This window comes from Dama dama, chromosome 6, assembly GCF_033118175.1.
Source record: "Dama dama isolate Ldn47 chromosome 6, ASM3311817v1, whole genome shotgun sequence".
NCBI classification, from domain to species: Eukaryota; Metazoa; Chordata; class Mammalia; order Artiodactyla; family Cervidae; genus Dama; species Dama dama.
This window is the reverse complement of record NC_083686.1, coordinates 42,473,356-42,494,588: the sequence shown is the minus strand read 5'-3', so window position 1 is coordinate 42,494,588 and position 21,233 is coordinate 42,473,356. Positions and strand designations below refer to the sequence as shown.

At 39.6% G+C, this 21,233-nt stretch overlaps 1 long non-coding RNA gene across 6 annotated transcripts in view; it reads left to right on the top strand.

The window, feature by feature from the left end:
- LOC133058851 (uncharacterized) overlaps positions 1-21,233 on the top strand; it is a 366,659-nt gene that overhangs the window by 87,586 nt on the left and 257,840 nt on the right. The window contains exon 4 of one of the 6 annotated variants that reach the window (XR_009693406.1): positions 9,409-9,466. The exons of the other annotated variants lie outside the window; for them this stretch is intronic. This is a non-coding gene — a long non-coding RNA (uncharacterized LOC133058851). Of the gene's footprint in view, positions 1-9,408; positions 9,467-21,233 lie in introns of those variants that run through there. 6 annotated transcript variants of the gene reach the window in all.

Sequence of the window (21,233 nt, the reverse complement as noted above, 5' to 3'; positions counted from 1 at the left end):
AGACACTGAGCAAGCAATTACAAGTACAGTAAATGAAGAGGTGGGGAAGCGAGAAGGGGTGAGTTGAGCCTTAATGAATGAATGGAAATTAGCTAGGTGAAGTGGAAATTAGCCACGCAGAGAGGGTGGAGGAGGCATTTGAAGGGGTGGAGGTAGCTTTAGCAAGTGAATTTATGCTGAAAATTTATTCAGCAAACATATGTGTGATCCCTTTGGGGAATTTGGTGTTTATATGTCACTGGAGTGTGAGAACAAGTCAGGGAGATGCAAGACATGGGCTAGAGGGCTTGGCAGGGGTCTGATCCCAGAAGCTCTCATGTGCCATTTCTGGGAGTTTGGCCTATATCCTGTAGGTAAAAGTCACTGAGGATTTAAAATGGCAAATCAAATGCTCCTGTCTTTTAGAAGGATCAGCAATGTGGGAAATGGATGTGAAGAAATGGAAAAGACAGCAGGACTTTCAATAGAAGCATAATCTCTTCTGTGGCATCAGTGACAGGACGGGAGAGCTCCATACCTTATTCTCTCCAATGAAAGGCTTGTGTGTGAACCTCCTCCCATTTGTCCCTATTGCTGTAAAACCATGCTTTAATGCCCAGCCCAAATCCCACCTCCTTTGTGGATCCTTTCTTCATAATTCCCACACATTTCATCTTCCTTTAGATTTCTATACTTCCTGTCTATTCTCTCATTGCATATAGAATACATCCAGCCTATAATTCTATTTATTTCTTTTCCTTTTAAATCTTCTTTCCCTACAAAACTCTCAAATGATAGAGAAATATCCATATTTCTTAAAATCTGTAGCATCTAAGACAGTGTCTTGAAAAAATAATAGTCTTAGAGCTGGAAGACACATCAGAGGGCATCCCATCCTTTTCACTTGGTGGATGAAGAACTTGAGATCCAGGGAGATGGGTGCCTTCATAGGTCTCTCACTGCCAGTTTATTATCCTTTCAGTTATCCAATATGATGAGTATTTTGTGGTCGCTGATGATAGATTAGATAGTTATGGCTTTATTAGAGCAACATCTTCCTGTTACCATAGCTTAATGACATGATTCTCTGCTTCCCTGGTAGCTCAATCAATAAAGAATCTGCCTGCAGTGCAGGAGACCCTGGTTCAAACCCTGGGTTGGGAAGATCCTCAGGAAAAGGAAATGGCAACGTATTCCAGTATTCTTGCCTGGAGAATCCTAGGAGCCTGGCGGGCTACAGTCCATGGCATTGCAAGGTCAGATATGACTTAGCAACTAAACCACTGCCGCCGTTCTTTGAGGATGAAAGGATGAGTGGTGTTTATTAATACGCCTTTTTTTTTTTTTTTCTTTCAAATAACCAAAGCCCAGTCCATGAGAAATACCAGAATTCCTTAAAATATTTGAGCCCCAAGATGAGGTCATGCATTCAATATAATTGTTGTTGTTCAGTTGCTAGGTTGTGTCCAACTCTTTGCAACTCCATGGACTGCAGCACACCAGGCTTCCCTGTCCTACACTATCTTTCAGAGTTTGCTCAAGTTCATGTCCATTGAGACGGTGATACTATCCAACCATCTCATCTTTTGCCACCCTCTTCTCCCTTTGCTCTCAATCTTCCAAGCATCAGGGTCTTTTCCAATGAGTTGGCAATTCACATCAGGTGGCCAAAGGATTGGAGCTTCAGCATCAGTCCTTCCAATGAATACTCAAGGATGATTTCCTTTAGTATTGCCTGGTTTGATCTCTCTTCCGTCCAAAGGACTCTCAAGAGTCTTCTCCAGCAACACAATTGAAAGCATCAATTCTTTGGTGCTCAGCTTTCTTTATGGTCCAAATCTCACATCCATACATGACTACTGGAAAAGCCCTAGCTTTGACTATACAGACCTTTGTCAGTAAAGTGATGTCTTGCTTTTTAGTATGCTGTATGTATTTAATGTAACAGCAGATACTAACTAGATTAGGCATGTGTTTGTCTTTCCTGAGAAGAGAGCCTAGTTTCAACTGACCAGTTCTCAGTTGGAGAATAAGCTAAGAAACAATTTCTTCTCCCCAAGTCATGGGTACCCTCAGTACACACTTCTGTTTTTAACAGGACATCCCTTCTTTTTCCTATCCTTGCATAAATAATGGTGAAGCCTGTCAAATATTAATACAAATTGGCACTTGTCATGGGCACTTGCAATCTACCTCTACAAGGATCAAATTATATGATGCTGTAGCTGCTGACTTCAACACCCCCTGAAAGGAGTTCAGGGTGGATAGCAGAAATGAGGCCTTCTGTGCTCTGGGAAAAACTGACAGGACATGTCTTCAGATAGTAAGATATTTTTAGGAGCTGATTTTTATGAGCCCAATTCTTGTATCTCCTCATATCTAGAAAAGCACTAAAATCCTTCATGGTGATATCTGCTCCTCATGACTAGCAGTAACCCTCATGAGACAAGCAGAAACCATCTGCAAAAAATAAGTACTTGATTGCATGCACTCCTTCTTCACCAAAATGACATATATACTGACCTTCCCTCCTGCCTCTCTGGAGCAATTTCTCAGAAGTATTTAAAATGCTGTCTCCCAGGCTATAGTCCTCATTTTGCTCCAAATAAACCTTAAATTTCAACTCTCAACTTGTGCATTTTTGTTAAGTTGGCAAGCTCATCCCTGTGCCTTCAAATTCAGGGTGAATGTCGGAGGTCTTGCAGAAAGCAAATTATCTGTCCAACTAGGGGCACATGGAAATTTGAAGATGACAAATCTTTACTAAGATCTTGATGGTTAAAACCAGTTACAAACTTTATATGTACACAGGCCTTGAATGTAATGCAAATGAGAAAAGTGTGGTGATACAGATGATGAATGAATAAGAGCTGACATGGTAGTTCTTTCTCAACTCCAGTCATTTGTTGCCATGAGAGAATTTTATGAATTCTGGGTTGTCTAATTCTTCAAGACAGTGCAAAAAGCTTGATTTTTATGTGAAATACATCAGTTCAGTTCAGTCACTCAGTCGTGTCTGACTCTTTGCAACCCCATGAACCACAGCATGCCAGGCCTCCCTGTCCATCACCAGCTCCTGGAGTCCACCCAAAACTCATGTCCATTGAGTTGGTGACCCATCCAACCATCTCATCCTCTGTCATCCCCTTCTCCTCCTGCCCTCAATCTTTCCCAGCATCAGGGTCTTTTCAAATGAGTCAACTCTTCACATCAGGTGGCCAAAATATTGGAGTTTCAGCTTCAACATCAGTCCTTCCAAGGAACACTCAGGACTGATCTGCTTTAGGACAGACTGGTTGGATCTTCTTGCAGTCCAAGGGACTCTCAAGAGTCTTTTCCAACACCACAGTTCAAAAGCACCAATTCTTTGGTGCTCAGCTTTCTTTGTAGTCCAACTCTCACATCCATACATGACCACTGGAAAAACCATAGCCTTGACTATGACACCATGACATCATGATAAAAGCTGGGCTAGTGGAAGACCAAGCTGGAATCAAGATTGCCGGGAGAAATATCAATAACCTCAGATATGCAGATGACACCACCCTTATGGCAGAAAGTGAAGAAGAACTAAAGAGCCTCTTGATGAAAGTGAAAGAGGAGAGTGAAAAAGTTGGCTTAAAGCTCAACATTCAGAAAACAAAGATCATGGCATGGTCCCATCACTTCATGGTAAATAGATGGGAAAACAGTGGAAACAGTGGCTGATTTTATTTTTCTGGGCTCCGAAAGCACTGCAGATGGTGCTTGCAGTCATGAAATTAAAAGACACTTACTCCTTGGAAGGAAAGTTATGACCAACCTAGACAGCATATTAAAAAGCAGAGACATTACTTTGTCAACAAAGGTCCGTCTAGTCAAGGCTCTGGTTTTTCCAGTGGTCATGCATGGATGTGAGAAATACATCAACTCTTTACTAATGGAGATGGCTTTAAAAATTGGAAACTTTGTGCAGTAAATATTTAAACAAGCAAAACACTCTTGCAGACTGCCTGAAGTCCTGTTAGTTTGCAAATTCTGGCTTCAAAAATTCTGGATATTTACTTTTAGTTACTAGATATAAAAAGCTGATCAATGCACCAGCAATAATTTTGGGAGAATTTTGTTGGTGTGGGTGAAATATTATTCAGGATACTTAGGATAACCTGTAAAAATTAATGGCATGTTTTGAACACATTAATGTACAGCTGGTTGAGAAATATGCAGCCATGTATGAAAATAGAACTAGCAGCTTAAATTACCCTGTAAATGCAAAGTGAGGCAGTCTGTCAATTAACTGAGATTCCCTAGGCCCTACACCTTGAGGCCAAACTAGTGCCCCACCTATGAGTTATATAGTGTGATGTAGAAATACATATATCTCTCTGTAAATTCATTCAACTTGTTATGGTATAAAGAATTAAGAATTTATTTGAACCTCTTAAAATTAAAAACCTTGAGGTCATGACATAATTTATATTGTACCTCCCATGCTATACATGATACTTCTGAATTAAATATTTGTTGACTAAACCAATAGCAAATGCAAGCCTATAGGAGTAATTGATCATTCCAAAACACAGTAGGAACTCAATACTTACTTGTTTAATAAATGAATACATTCATTAAGTGGTAAAGAAATGGCAGAGAAAGTGACATTTTTAGCTGGACTTTGATGTGAGTGAATGGGATTTCTATATGTGGAGAGCCCTATGGAGGACATTTTAGGTGGGGAACAATTTGAATGAGGTTGTGATGAAACTACATAGACTGGTTTGGAATATGAAGTTTTATTTTTATACCATAACTTTGAATATGGTTTGATACGGTTCAAATATTGCAGCTCAACGTACTGTGTTGACAGTTTTCAGGGTGCTTCTATCCCAATACATTAGAGCATTTAGGAATAAGCCTGCATTTCTCAAAGGAGATGATACTGAAGAGGTGGGGTCATACCCCATTGTAATGTCTTTTCTGTATCCACTTGTTTGATTAAGAAATGAATAATAAGCAAGGGGAACACTTGTGAATTACTTATGTCATATGTTGTAGTGCTGACAGGGAATAATTCTCAGAGCTGCCTAATGTGGGCATCCAATAGCTTTTGGGGATTGGTCTTTATTCTTTTAAGTATTTCTCCATTTTTCTTTCAGTTCAGCTCTGTCGCTCAGTCATGTCTGACTCTTTGCAACCTCATGAACCGCAGCACACCAGGCCTCCCTGTCCATCACCAACTCCTGGAGTCCACCCAAACCCATGTCCATCGAGTCAGTGATGCCACCCAACCATCTCATCCTCTGTCGTCCCCTTCTCCTCCTGCCCTCAATCTTTCCCAGCATCAGTGTCTTTTCAAATGAGTCAGCTCTTCTCATCAGGTGGCCGAAGTATTGGCATTTCAACTTCAACATTAGTCCCTCCAATGATCACCCGGGACTGATCTCCTTTAGGAAGGACTGGTTGGATCTCCTTGCAGTCCAAGGGACTCTCAAGAGTCTTCTCCAACACCACAGTTCAAAACCATCAATTCTTCGGTGCTCAGCCTTCTTTATAGTCCAACTCTCACATCCATACATGACAACTGGAAAAACTATACCCTTGACTAGACAGACCTTTGTTGGCAAAGTAATGTCTCTGCTTTTTAATATGCTGTCTAGGTTGGTCATAACTTTCCTTCCCAAGGAGTAAGCGTCTTTTAATTTCATGGCTGCAATCACCATCTGCAGTGATTTTGGAGCACAGAAAAATAAAGTCTGTCACTGTGTCCACTGTTTCCCCATTTACTTGCCATGAAGTGATGGGACCAGATGCCATGATCTTAGTTTTCTGAATGTTGAGCTTTACGCGAACTTTTTCACTCTCCTCTTTCACTTTCATCAAGAGGCTCTTTAGTTCTTCCTCACTTTCTGCCATAAGGGTGGTGTCATCTGCATATCTGAGGTTACTGATATTTCTCCTGGCAATCTTGATTCCAGCTTGTGCTTCTTCCATCCCAGCATTTCTCATGATGTACTCTGCATATAAGTTAAATAAGCAGGGTGACAATATACAGCCTTGACACACTCCTTTTACTATTTGGAACCATTCTGTTGTTCCTTGTTCAGTTCTGACTGTTGCTTCCTCACCTGCATATAGGTTTCTCAAGAGGCAGGTCAGGTGGTCTGGTATTCCTATCTCTCAGAATTTTCCACAGGTTATTGTGATCCACACAGTAGAAGGCTTTGGCACAGTCAATAAAGCAGAAACAATAAATAAATCCAGAAATGTTTTTCTGGAACTCTCTTGCTTTTTTGATGATCCAGAGGATGTTGGCAATTTGATCTTTGGTTCCTCTGCCTTTTCTAAAACCAGCTTGACCATCTGTAAGTTCATGGTTCACATATTGCTGAAGCCTGGCTTGGAGAATTTTAAGCATTACTTTACTAGTGTGTGAGATGAGTGCAACTGTGCGGTAGTTTGAGCACTCTTTGACATTGCCTTTCTTTGGGATTGGAATGAAAACTGACCTTTTCATTTTTCTTTGTGTCCTAACTAATTTGATGTGCTAAAGAGGCCTTGGGGGGAACACTTTCCCTGGGGTTGATGCATCTTCAATATAATATTCCCAACAAGGAACAGGGTTGAGAGAGTGGGGACTGAGTGCCCAGGTATTGTCTAGGTGTCTTGGGGACATGTGGACTTTCTCTATGATATTCCCTTGTCCCTGAAATTTTCTCTGCCCCTTCTCTGATTCTGTAGCCTTTGTCTAGAAACTTCTTAAGTTCTTTGTACAGCAGAAAGAAATTAATACAAGTCAAATATCAGATTTTTTTTGCTATAGGCTTTTTCTTAGAGACTATGACAAGAATACTTTAAGAACTCCCTGAAAGAGTAAATTTTTCAGTCTCAAGGCTTATATTTTCACTATAATTTTATATATTCTTGTGTATTGCAAGTGATCAATCATCCTGCCAAACATCTTGTACTAAATGTGCTAATGAGCTAGCGAATCAAATATTTTGAAAGTATGGACATGTGTAACATTGATTTTCAATATTTGGATCACATCAATAATCTGCTCAAGGAAAGCAACTTTATCAGGATGGATTTCCATATACCTTATCAATAGTTGACAGGCAAAACAACATTTGTTATGTTCTTTGTTGATTTATTTCCTTTAACTCTTTGTACCCTAGTTCCCTTGAGTCCTTAGCAACATTTTATGATAACACACTTGTAATATTTATTATCTGTTGGGCACTGGTGAAGCCTTGCTTTTGGCTTTGATGTATTTTTTTCTTTCAAGTAATGCAAACATTTCTCAGGTTATTTTTGGAAATAGATTGTTGATAGCAGTTAAATGCAGGTGGGAAACAAACAGAGAACAACAACCAAGAGTGAAGGGAAAAGTTAAATGAGGGAGAGAGAAAAGGTTTTGTTGACGGTCCTACAAGGATACAGAGGGAGGCTGAAAGAGTTCTGATTCTCTCCAGTCCTGAACCTGGTCAGTCACCTAACCTCTCTCAGTTTCTTCATCTCTAAACCAAGGATAACAAGACTTATCTTTCAAGAGAATGGGAACAATTAAGTGATACGGATTCCTGGAAGGCACCCAACACAGCTTGCATGCATGCTAAGTCACTTCAGCCACGTCGGACTCTCTGCGACCCCATGGACTGTAGCCCGCCAGGACCCTCTATCCATGGGATTTTCCAGGCAAAAACACTGGAGTGGGTTGCCATTTCCTTTTCCAGGGGATTTTCCCCACCCAGGGATAGAACCCAAGTCTTTATCTCTTGCATTGGAAGGCAAATTCTTTACCACGAGCATCACCTGGGGGGAGCTTAGCCCAAGATAATTTAGTCCTCTGTCTTCTTCTTGCTTTTTTTCAACCTCTGACCTCTTCCTTTCTCACTTTTTTCACTATTCATTTCTTCATAAAAAAAAATAAAGCCTGACTTGATTATATGAAAATGGAGATATTTGTTGTGTCAAATGACAAAAGATTTTACAAGAAATATAACATTAACTTGGGGTCCTAGCAAAAATGACTAGTCAGTGTTGTCTGATACCCAGGCTTTCTTATTTTCTTACAGTCGACATCGGGATAAGTAGAGAGAATAGCGTTTGTGGAGTACGTATGATGTACCTGCAAAGACGCACATCTCATTTAATCTCACAATAACTCCCACAGGATAGCAGTGTTCCCATTTTACAGATGAGGGATTGAGGTGAAGAAAGGTTGTTCCCTTGTCTGAAATCACATAGAAAATTCATGGCATCAATTGTTATTCAGACTATGCTGGCTATTACTATTAAATCACCAGTCTGCCTCTGTGGTTCTTAATTGGGAAGAGGAATACAGCTGGATCATCTTGGGGAGCATATGGGTGTGGCTTGAAAAATTGCCCCCAGTACTTATGACAAGCCTTTCTTTAGGTGAGAGCTTTGATGCAGGGTCCTTGATCACCTTGGGCACAGAGAGGCTGGAACTTTGCTGGCTCCACTCGCCAGCCTAGCCAGGAGTAGGCACCCGCTCTGCTCAGCAATCTTAGCACAACCTGCAGACCCGAAACAACACTGTTTTCTTCTTAATGGTTTTCAAGGCTTTTATGGATGTTCTCTATACAGTGTTTATCAGAGCAAATGCATTAAGAATCAAAATTTGACTGTGGTATCTTTAGACTCTATTTTAGAACAACAAAAGTTTAAAATAGGGAATAGTGTTTACGTGTTTTTTTTTGAGGCACAAGAAGCCTCTTTCATATAGCTTGGCAGGAGAGACAAGGAAGTGATCATGGGTATTGGTGCTGTTGTTTACTAGCTGAGGTGCCAAAGACATCCATCTGTCAAGAAAATGTGTAGGATGTGGATCAAGCCTGGAGCCTCTGACACTGAACACCCCGCAGGGAACTAAAGATGCCACTCCAATGAGGATGCGCCTGCCTGACGGTATGCTGCCTCTGTGAGAAGGAATTTCCATCCATCTTCCCCCTGAAAAATGGCCTTTATTACAGCTGAAAAAAGGGCACAGGGAAGTTGCCTTGATTTTCATGACAAGAGATACAACTTGAGTGTTACATACAAAAGAAACTTTGAGAGATCGTTTCATTGGGGACTTCAACAAACCAAAGCAACTGCTATTTTAATACAATGAAAACATCTCCCCTTTGCTCCGAGCACTACTGAGAGTAGGTCTGAAAAGCAGGACGTCTGAATGGACCAGAGACACGGCTTCAGCCTTCCTTGGCCTCTATTTCCTTTTCCCTTTTCCTCCGAGGTCAGTGCTGTGAGTTCTCCCTAATATCCCCTATTTTCTCATCTCTAACGAGAGCCACCTGGTGATAAATAATAAATAACTTACATTCTTCTGTTGATTGATATCAGACGTGGGGAAAAACACATGGAGTCTAAGGACATCAACTTCTCAGGAGCTTCTGATCCACTGAGACTTTTTTCGGTACTCCTTGGCAGGTATCCTGTGTCAAACCGTGCCCAGCGCCTGTGAGACAATGGCAGGGACATAAGCATCACCTCTAAAGATAAGAATCCTCTATAAGGGGTGAAGGTAACTGTTTAACAATTCTCTCCTGTTCCTGTGTAAGAAGCAAAAATACTTTCCCTGTTTGTTTTGGGTATGTGTTGTCATGGTGACGGATGTAAGCTGTGCCGAATAGGCAAGGGATTGAGAGAATTTGGGAAAGAGTTTTAACTCGCTACAATTCAGAATGTACTCTATTGTCTGTATGTCAGAAGGCATCCTATGCTGCTGAGCTTAAGACACTGCTTTGCCCACACCCATGTTGCTAGCATGCACCGTGGGGACAGGAAGGATGCCAATCATTGGCAAGCCATGCAGGGAGTCTGTGATTCCAGAATGGCTTAAGCTACCAGAAACAGGGGCTGGGACAGCCTCTTTGGAGTAAGAACACAGATGAGGCACCACTCATTATTCAGATCATGCTGGGTATCTTTTGCATAGAACAACTAGTTATAAATGCTTTTTATTATTTATTTTAGCTAATTTCTTTGATATTATAAGCAGTATTCTTCTCATTCCCCATCTCTCCCACACTTTCTCCATCACTTTTTCCTGACCTTTTCTTTTTCTGATGCACTGTGATGACCATTTGAAAGATGTGCTTCTAGAGTGATCAAGGCTTTTGTATAAACTCTTCCCTCTAATCTGCTCACCCCTTCTCCCCTTCACTAGTCAACTCCTACTCGTGCTTTGGAGCTCATTTCAAATATCAGTTCTTTAGGGAAGCCTCTTTTGACACCTCTTCCATGTCACCTCATATTTTCCCTTCAGGGTACTTATGATTAGTATATACCATTTATTTGAGAAATGTAATCTCCCCCATAAAAATGCAGGTTCCATGAGAGCAGAGACTGCCACCAACAACTCAGCATCTGCAGCAGTGTCTGCCACAGGACTGGCTCCAGAAATTTTTATGGAAGGAGAAAATGAAATGCTGCATTGCACTTATTGAGCATCTACTTAATGCTTATGGAGAAGGGCATGGCAACCCACTCCAGTATTCTTGCCTGGAGAATCCCATGGACAGAGGAGCCTGGCACGATATAGTCCATGGGGTTGCATAGAGTTGGACGTGGCTGAAGTGACTCAGCACGCTCGCACTTAAAGCTTAACATCTAGCTCTGTGTTGAGTTCTGGGCCATTTAAAAGGGAATTTTAAAGAGGGGAATTTGAAAGAAGCAGAAGCATGGATTAAGTTCCCAAAGAGCTTATAATTGGTTGGGAAAACTAGTCCATTAGGAGAGGTGTCTTGTGATTTTTAAAAGTATATTGATTTTCTGTGTTCTGTGGCAGCCTGGATGGGAGGGGCACTTGGGGGAGATTGGATGCTTGTATATGTATGGCTGAGTTCCCTTGCTGTTCGCCTGAAATTACCACGACATAGTTAATAGGTTAGACCCCAGCACAAAGTAAGAAGTTTAAAAAAAGGTATATTGATTTTCTAACCACACGCATTCCTTAAAAAATCATAAGTATTAATAGAGTAACATTAATACTCAGTAATAGAAGACAGTAACAGCATAATTTACATCACCAAGTCTGTAGGCAAATTTATACAGTCTATTGTTTTACATTTATTTTATCATGCTCTGTTCCCTTCTTTGGCTCTATTATGAATATAGCTATATGTTCTTCCTTTCTTGTTATTATCATCATTACTTTCTTGCATTTATTCTGGCCCTATTAGCACATTGTTGTAATAGGTAATTTGAAAAGAAGCTAATGATTTTTGGGTAAAAAAATCCATATAATGCTTGATGTTACAGGCCAAGATAAATCCAGAGTTTAGAAAGACAAGTATCTAAAGGTAAAGGGAAATAGAATTGGATACTTGTTAAAACTCTGAAAAAGAGATTAACTTTCTTTGATTTGAAGAGAGAAGAAACCCTAAAAAACAGACTTGTAGATTTAATTTGATAAAATTCTTAGTTTCCTTATCAGCAAATCTAGTATGGCTGGCATGGAGTAAATATTGCAAAATATCAATTACAATTGTTTTATTATTGCATCGTAGCAATGAAAAAGGATGTAGCCAAAATAAAAAGAGCAACCTAGAGAAATGATTTTTAAGGGGAAAATATAACAAAGTATGAAGTTAATAGTTTAATTATTAGATAATTCTTATTATTAATAAATGGGCAAATGATCCTATAGATATAAATACAAAAGAAGAAATTCTAGAAAACATACATATAGAAAAAATACTCAACCTCCTTAGATTCACTGACTGAATTTACTAAGTATGAAAAATTAAAATGCAAGTGATAATACTGTTAGGTAGTTAGAATAGGGAAAAGGAGTCCAGAATGGCGGTGGCTAAAAGACCTGGAAGGGAAAAGCCCGCGAAAATAGAACAAAGGAAGGTCTGAGGACCAGAGTGAGAACTTCAGGTGAAACAAACTGCACTCTCGGCTGGCCCAGTTTACAAAGGACAGGCCCAGAGAGAGAGAAACATATAAAAAGAGGAGCCAAAAGCTCTCTCTTTCTCTCTTTCCCGGGCACTGGGGCGCTCTTCTCTTTGCGTCTTTGGGTCAACATGCCCTCACGCCTTGAAGATGGATTTTCCTGCTATTATCTAAATAAAATAGAGCTGTAACACGGAGCTGTAACACTGATTTCTCTAAGAGCTATAACACGGCCTGTCCAAGACCCGGGAGCTGTGACCCACCGAGGGGGCTTTAATGTCCGTCATTCCAAATCTTTGTTGTGACGAGACAAGAACCAGGGAGCGTACGCTCGCCTGAAAATACTATAGTAAAATTAGAAAGAAATTCAAAAGTATGTGTGGGTGATAAATCATGCTAAGAAATCAGCATCTAAGATATTGAAAACTCATATTCCTCCCAAATTTTAACACAGAATTCTTTCATATTGATGGAAAACTAGAAGCCTATTAAAATTTACCAGCAGAGAAGTGGTTAAATAAAATATTCTTCATATGTGTATCTAATCTGCAACTATGAAAAGGGTGGGAAACATAATTTTAAGCAACATATTATAATATTAACAAATGTTAGCATTGGAAAGTAATGTGGTAGCATTTATTGTAGTTTTATATATCCTCTGGTCTATTTTACTTCCAGGTATCTGTTCTACAGAGCATGTATGCAAAGATGTCTGCATGATGTATCTGTTGTTTGTATAAATATTGATTTTAAAGTAAAAAGTGGGAAACGACCCAAATATCTAACAATAAGCTTATGGTTAAATTAATTTTTGATTTTAGTGTGATGAAATGTTATGTTGTCAATCAAAAGAATGATATACCAGCATGGAAAAAGTTTTCACTATATATTGTTAAGTTTAAAAATATCAAGTTGCTGAATAATGTATACAATAAGAACTAATTTTATTAAAATAAAACAACTTATGTATGTATAATTCAAACACATGGCTATATACAAATCAGAAGAATAAATCTGAGAGTAACACATGCTGAGATGTTAAACAGTTTTGACCTCAGGGAAGGGGAGTAGTGAGAATTACCGAGAGGAATAATGGATTAATTTTTAATAATTAATTTTTTGAAACATGAGCTTATAATAATATATTTCTTGTGTAATATTAAAAATAATGTAAGAATAAAAGCTAAAACATAAAGAAGTAAAAGAGTAAAATAAAAAAACAATGCTTGTTATTTTAGGTCACAAGATTATGAACAAGTTTTTTCCTTTTTTCCTCCACGACTACTAAAATGTGGTTGCATTCCTTTTATATGTAAAATTCAGAAAGAAAGATTTTGTTAGATACAGCTTTCCCCCTGAGACAATGGCTTGCAACTGTGGTTTTATAACACATCGGGGAAAGAGGATGAAGAGAAATTCTTGCTTATCCCAGCTGGAATTATAAAATTCTTCTAAATCAGCAGAGTTTTAATTTACATAAAATCAAAGTCTCTTAATTTCAAGTTCTCCAATCCTCCTCCCCCCCTTTTTTTGGTTGTGGTGAGGTGGGGTTAGGGCAGCTGTCATAGGGATTTTCAATTCTCAAAGGTGGGGGATCACTGCTTTAAGAACTAACCATCTAAGATAGATGACATGTGACACAGACACTTAACTAAAAAAAAAAAGACATGCAGACAACTGTACAGTATCGAGAAAATGAAGTATTTACATTGTGCATGAATAATATATCTTTGTGCACGTCTCTTGGGTGAACTTGTCAAGTTATCTTTCTCTTGTCAGCTTTGGTGTTTATTTTCAAACCATTTCTACCCTGGAAAATATTTTTGTATTGTTTTTGGGCCCTCTGGGAATGGCTGACTATGACATATGCTTTCCTCCTATCCAGTATATATATGCACGCTTGCACATATACACACACTCACACACAGGGCTTCCTTTCCTCATAATTTTTGCTTTCTGATTTGTTAGTTTAATTTAATCTAGATGCTGACTGAATAAAGATGGTTTCACCTTCCTTAATTTTCTTTGTGTCATCTCCACCACATTGTGGTATCTAATAGTGCTTAAATAATTTATCACTGCTATATAGGAAATTTTTTCTGAGACTTTATACATAAACACCTTCAGTAAAACCCAAATGGTTGAATTTACTCTTAACCAGATTATTTTCAAAATAATAAGAACAAGAGCCAAAACATAAAGAGGTAAATTATTTAGATCATGAGATTGAGGGTGAATCTGTCTCCTTTTTTCCCCATAACTACTGTACTGTGGGTAAACTCTTTTGTATTTAAAATTCAGAGACAAAGATCAAGAAATAAAACAATCAGCAGTTGTTTGCTTTAAAAATAACAGTTGCAGACTGAATTGACCCCCAAAGCCTTTCCTCATGCCTCTGTTTTTGTTGTAGAAACTGCCATGGATTTGTTTTCTGCATTCATTTTTCCATGTTAATATTTCTCAAACAGCATGGAAATTCCAGAAAGGGTTTTAATAATTTAACACAAAGGAAGAACAATATTATAGTTGAAAATTAGTCTAAGAAAATGTAACCTTTTTATATTAAAAAAAATAGGAAGGGCGAGAAGAAGCCAAATTAGCTGAACAAAAAGCTGCGTAATGCCCTGACACCCAAATGCCCTGATCTTATGGGGGGAATGTCATAAGTTGGAAACTAAGAGCTCACTGAACAGCCATGTGGAGACAGTTGCTAAGTGTAAAATCAGAAGAGCTAGACCAAGAGACAAGACCCTACCACAAGCCATGAAAGGGATAATGTTTCAGAGGCTCATTCTCTCCATATATCTTTTAAGCTCAGCCACACAGGAGGCCACCAGGATGTCTCGGCATAATGAGAGCGCTTGAGACCATTTTTCTTCACTGCCATCATCGGTGCCAATGGAAGTGGACAGCTCACTTTGGAGACCCACGCACTGGAGACCCAGTCTGTGTTCTGTTCCCGAGCTGCTCCTGCTTCTGATGTTGAACATTGACAGCAGCATCCACAGTTAAAGCTAGACCCCTGGTACCTCTCCCTGGAATCTGAACTTGATCCTAGGTGGTACTGCTCCTTCCAAACCCCATGCCTGGCTCCTGGGTGAGTAGAAGAACAACGGAGAGTGAAAATCCTATCTATTACTAAAGGCAGATCTTGACATTGACCCTACATTTCCCTTTCCCTGGGCTGCCCCTAGGCCTCGTGGGACAACAGAAGAGGCATCTCACTGGTGGAATTCCAGGCTTGCCTCTGGTTTTTACAATTTTCATCATGCTTGGAATTTTGTATCTTACCCTTAGGAGCCCTGACTTCATCCTCTCTCTCCCTTTCTCTCTCTTTAAGTATCTATATTCACAGAAAAAGATTTGATAAACTTAGTAACTCTAAGGTAAATTGCCAATATGTTTTGAACTGTGACCTCCCCCTTTCTGATTTGCTTGTAATAGGACAAGCCAGGCAGGGGCTGTTTAATTTCAGAAATTTCACAGATGTTTTTTCAGGGATTCTAGAACTATTCACCACAAATCACTGCTCTTATAAAGACTTCCCCAGTTGTCATCCATATAGTTTAAAGAATTTTTTTCATCAAAATAAACTTAGTAAGTTGCTTTCCCCATTAATGATCTTATGGGTTGACATAATTTTAATCAAAACAGAAACTGAGGTTACGCTATATAGTTTTAGGTTGACCTGGTTAATTTATAAGGACCAATATGGTTGGATGAGAGAAAATGCCACTAAGTATTACAGAAAAGAAATGTCTCAATGGAAGTTGTTTCCCTTGTAACCTACATCTTCAGTTCAGTTCAGTTCAGTCACTTAGTTGTGTCTGACTCTTTGCGACCCCATGAATCGCAGCAAGCCAGGCCTCCCTGTCCATCACCAACTCCTGGAGTTTACTCAAACTCATGCCCATCGAGTCGGTGATGCCATCCAGGCATCTCATCCTCTGTCGTCCCATTCTCCTCCTGCCCCCAATCCCTCCCAGCATCAGGGTCTTTTCCAATGAGTCAACTCTTCGCATGAGGTGGCCAAAGTATTGGAGTTTCAGCTTCCGCATCAGTCCTTCCAATGAAAACCCAGGACTTATCTCCTTTAGGATGGACTGGTTGGATCTCCTTGCAGTCCAAGGGACTCTCAAGAGTCTTCTCCAACACCATAGTTCAAAATCATCAACTTTTCGGTGCTCAGCTTTCTTCACAGTCCAACTCTCACATCCATACATGACCACTGGAAAAACCAAAGCCTTGACCAGATGGACCTTTGTTGGCAAAGTAATGTCTCTGCTTTTTAATATATTATCTCGGTTGGTTATAACTTCCCTTCCAAGGAGTAAGCGACTTTTAATTTCATAGCTGCAGTCACCATCTGCAGTGATTTTGGAGCCCCCCAAAATAGAGTCTGACACTGTTTCCACTGTCTCCCCATCGATTTCCCATGTGATGGGACCAGATGCCATGATCTTAGTTTTCTGAATTTTAAGCTTTAAGCCAACTTTTTCACTCTCCTCTTTCACTTTCATCAAGAGGCTCTTTAGTTCCTCTTCACTTTCTGCCATAAGGTTGGTGTCATCTGCATATCTGAGGTTATTGATATTTCTCCCGGCAATCTTGATTCCAGCTTGTGCTTCTTCCAGCCCAGCGTTTCTCATGATGTACTCTGCATAGAAGTTAAATAAGCAGGGTGACAATATACAGTCTTGATGTGCTCCTTTTCCTATTTGGAACTAGTCTGTTGTTCCTTGTCCAGTTCTAACTGTTGCTTCCTGACCTGCATACAGGTTTCTCAAGAGGCAGATCAGGTGGTCTGGTATTCCCATCTCTTGAAGAATTTTCCACAGTTTATTGTGATCCACATAGTCGAAGGCTTTGGCATAGTAGATAAAGCAGAAATAGATGTTTTTCTGGAACTCTCTTGCTTTTTCAATGATCCCGCAGATATTGGCAATTGGATCTCTGGTTCCTCTGCCTTTTCTAAAACCAGCCTGAACATCTGGAAGTTCTCAGTTCATGTATTGCTGAAGCCTGGCTTGGAGAATTTTGAGCATTACTTTACTAGCATGTGAGATGAGTGCAACTGTGCGGTCGTTTGAGCATTCTTTGGGATTGCCTTTCTTTGGGATTGGAATGAAAACTGACCTTTTCCAGTGCTGTGGCCACTGCTGAGTTTTCCAAATTTGCTGGCATATTGAGTGCAGTACTTTCACAGCATCATCTTTCAGGATTTGAAATAGCTCAACTGGAATTCCATCACATCCACTAGCTTTGTTCAGAGTTATGCTTTCTAAGACCCACTCGACTTTACATTCCAGGATGTCTGACTCTAGGTGAGTGATCACACCATTGTGATTATCTGGGTTGTGAAGATCTTTTTTGTATAGTTCTTCTGTGTATTCTTGCCACCTCTTCTTAATATCTTCTGCTTCTCTTAGGTCCATACCATTTCTGTCCTTTATTGATCCCATTTTTGCATGAAATGTTCCCTTGGTAACTCTAATTTTCTTGAAGAGATCTCTATTCTTTTCCATTCTGTTGTTTTCCTCCATTTCTTTGCACTGATCACTGAGAAAGGCTTTCTTATCTCTCCTGGCTATTCTTTGGAACTCTGCATTCAAATGGGAATATCTTTCCTTTTCTCCTTTGTTTTTCTCTTCTCTTCATTTCACAGCTATTTGTAAGGCCTCCTCAGACAACCATTTTGCCTTTTTGCATTTCTTTTCCATGGGGATGGTCTTGACCCCTGTCTCCTGTACAATGTCACAAACCTCCATCCATAGTTCATCAGGCTCTCTGTCTACCAGATCTAGTCCCTTAAATCTATTTCTCACTTCCACTGTATATTCATAAGGGATTTGATTTAGGTCATACCTGAATGGTCTATTGGTTATCCCTACTTTCTTCAGTTTAAGTCTGAATTTGGCAATAAGGAGTTCATGATCTGAGCCATAGTCAGCTCCTGATCTTGTTTTTGCTGACTGTATAGAGCTTCTCCATCTTTGGCTGCAAAGAATATAATCAATCTGATTTTGGTTTTGACCATCTGGTGATGTCCATGAGTAGAGTTTTCTCTTGTGTTATTGGAAGAGGGTGTTTGCTATGACCAGTGCGTTCTCTTGGCAAAAGTCTATTAGCCTTTGCCCTACTTCATTCCGTACTCCAAGGCCAAATTCGCCTGTTACTGCAGGTGTTTCTTGACTTCCTACTTTTGCATTCCAGTCCCCTATAATGAAAAGGACATCTTTTTTGGGTGTTAGTTCTAAAAGGTCTTGTAGGTCTTCATGGAACCATTCAACTTCAGCTTCTTCAGCATTACTGGTTGGGGCATAGGCTTGGATTACTGTGATATTGAATGGTTTGCCTTGGAAACGAACAGAGATCATTCTGTCGTTTTTGAGATTGCATCCAAGTACTGCATTTTGGCCTCTTTTGTTGACTATGGTGGATACTCCATTTCTTCTAAGGGATTCCTGCCCACAGTAGTAGATATAATGGCCATCTGAGTTAAATTCACCCATTCCAGTCCATTTTAGCTCGATGATTCCTAGAATGTTGGCATTCACTCTTGCCATCTCCTGTTTGACCACTTCCAGTTTGCTTTGATTCACGGACCTATCATTCCAGGTTCCTATGCAATATTGCTCTTTACAGCATCAGACCTTGCTTCTATCACCAGTCCCATCCACAGCTGGGTATTGTTTTTGCTTTGGCTCCATCCCTTCATTCTTTCTGGAGTCATTTCTTCACTGATCTCCAGCAGCATATTGGGCACCTACTCACCTGGGGAGTTCCTCTTTCAGTATCCTGTCATTTTGCTTTCTCATACATCAACCATCAAATCTGTAAGCTCTACTTCTAAAATACATTCTGCATTTCATCACTCCTTACCAGACCCGTATTTCAGACACAAACTGAAGACAACATAACTTCTTACCTGGACTAATACATAAGTCTCCTTAATTATCCTCTCTATTTCCACATTTGTATCCTGTGTGCACTTAGCTCCATTCCTTCATTCAGTGACCAGGGCAATCGACTCAAAGGGTAATTCAGATCACATCACTCCTTGTTTAAAACCCTCAATGGCTTCTCAGTTCAATTAAGATGGAATCTAAAGCCCTTTCCAAGACCCAGGAAGCTCTGAGGGATCTGTCCCAAATTTCCTTGCTGATCACACCTTTTTCTGTCCCCTCTCCCCATCCCAGGGATTTTGGCAACAATGGCTTATCTTTCTTGCATTTAAATAGGAAACATTTGTCCCTAGCCCAAGGCCTTTGTTCCAACCTTCTGCTCCTGCCTAGATTAACCTTCTCTCAAATCTTCACGTGACCTTCCCTTTCTTAGGACTTAGGTTTCAGCTCACTGGCCCCTTCTCAGACCAGTTTCCTCAGACTCAAGCTTGCGCTCATGTCCTGCTCAGTCTATGTCATCATACACTTTATTCTTCAGAGCATAGTCCCTGCCTGCAGTCATCTTGTTGACCCGTTGATGTGTTTATTTTTGTCTTCTCTCACTGGACCATGTGCTTCAGAAGAGCAGGAAACTTGGCTTTCTTGGTTACTGCTGCAATCCCAGAGCCTGGAATATTATGTGCCACTTAGTCAGTGCTCAATAAATGTTTGTTGATTTCAAAGAAAAGTACCAGAGGCAATCGGCTTCATTGGCACAGCCACGAAATAGTAAGTCATCAGATATCATTTATAAACAATGAGCCAAACACAGAGCAGTGTCTGAAAGCTAGCTGTTTTGATAGAATGATTACTCCAAATGAAATAAGGGGGATTTATTTAGAACAGTCCTAGAGTGAATAGGCTTAAATCATGTCTGGTTGGATTGGGTTGGTCAGCAAGTAGCAAAATAAACATCAGTCAAACTGGAGGTTTTAGTATGTTGTGTTTGCTTTTATTAAAACAGTAGCATTTTTAAATGACTTGAAGCTTGCAGTTCTATTGCAGTGACTCGTCAGCTTGAAAAATGTGTTTCTTCAGGGTGGGGGGAGAATTTTAAGTTTTAATTCATTTGCTGTGAAGTTCATTTGTTAAAGCTAGCCACATTCTCTTGCATTATTTCCTTTTGGGACATTTTGCCTTTTCTCTCTCTTTTTATCATACCTTATGCATGTATGAATATACATATAAATAAGACATTATGAAACACAGTTTATGTTAGTAGAAAAAGCATTTTGAATATTTGTATGTGTAGAGTGGAACATGCTTTCTTATGTTTCATTATAATTTGGCTTGTCATTTTAAAATGTGGAGTGAATATGAACACGAAGAGCACATACTTTTTTCTCTCCCTATTTATGGCTCCAAACAAGAATTTTATCAAGTTTATGTTTGGAAATGTGGCTAAATCAGATCAGGGAATAAAGCTCACAGAGATCTCTGAATTAATTGAATTATTCAGTTTCATACTAACCCAAGGAAAAAACAGATCCCCTGTGGGGTAGAGGGTATAATCTGTGCATTCATCTCTGTGCATTACCCTTCTCACTCAGGTTCTGTTAAACCACTGCAATCATTAAGCTGGTGTGCAAATCACCAAATTAAACAAAGAGGCTATTTTTTTACAAAAGGGGATGGGAGGCAAGGCAAAACATTTTTTAAAATAAAAAATGACTTTTCCTCAAAGCCCAGGAACAGTAGCAGAAGGCTTTAAGAACATAAACATAACCAATCTGTCTATTCTAGGGGATAAAGTCTATGTTTCTTAAACATAAAAGAACAAAATTTCTAAGTAGCAAGCAAGTTGGAAGCATTTGCATAATGGATTCTATTTACATAAATTACACTCCTTATAGCCCTCTTCTGATAAGACTTGAGAAAAGTGGAAGGCATAAGTTGAAGTGTAGTGAAAAGAGGGGTGAATGTATAGTTCTACGACCCTGCCAGCACTTTTTGACTTATCCCCATTTTTTGAAGTCTATAATTTTCTAGTGTCTAATATTTGCCTCAGACTTTACAACTATGAGTGTCAAGAGGAATTGGGTTTGGTCACTACTAAACTTTCTATACCTCCAATCCTGTTTTGTTCTCTTTCATGAAGGTGAGGTTGAGTGCATCTGTCAACCACTGCAGCATGTTAACTCCTCTGTGTTGGGGTTTGACATTCACCGGCTGTCAGTTTCTTGCCATAACAACCAAATGAAAATGTCACCAATGAATCTTGCTTCTAAGTAGCAGATATTCTCTTTCCCATATACACTCTTTCCCTTTGACCAAATAGAAAATTTCAGTTATTTTATATAGCTCCAAAGCAAGCTACTTTTTTCCAGTGTACAACATGATAGCTCACAGTCTACAGTCCTTCCAAGAATGCGTAAGTGTTGAGGGTATGTGGTGGAACTTTAAGTACAT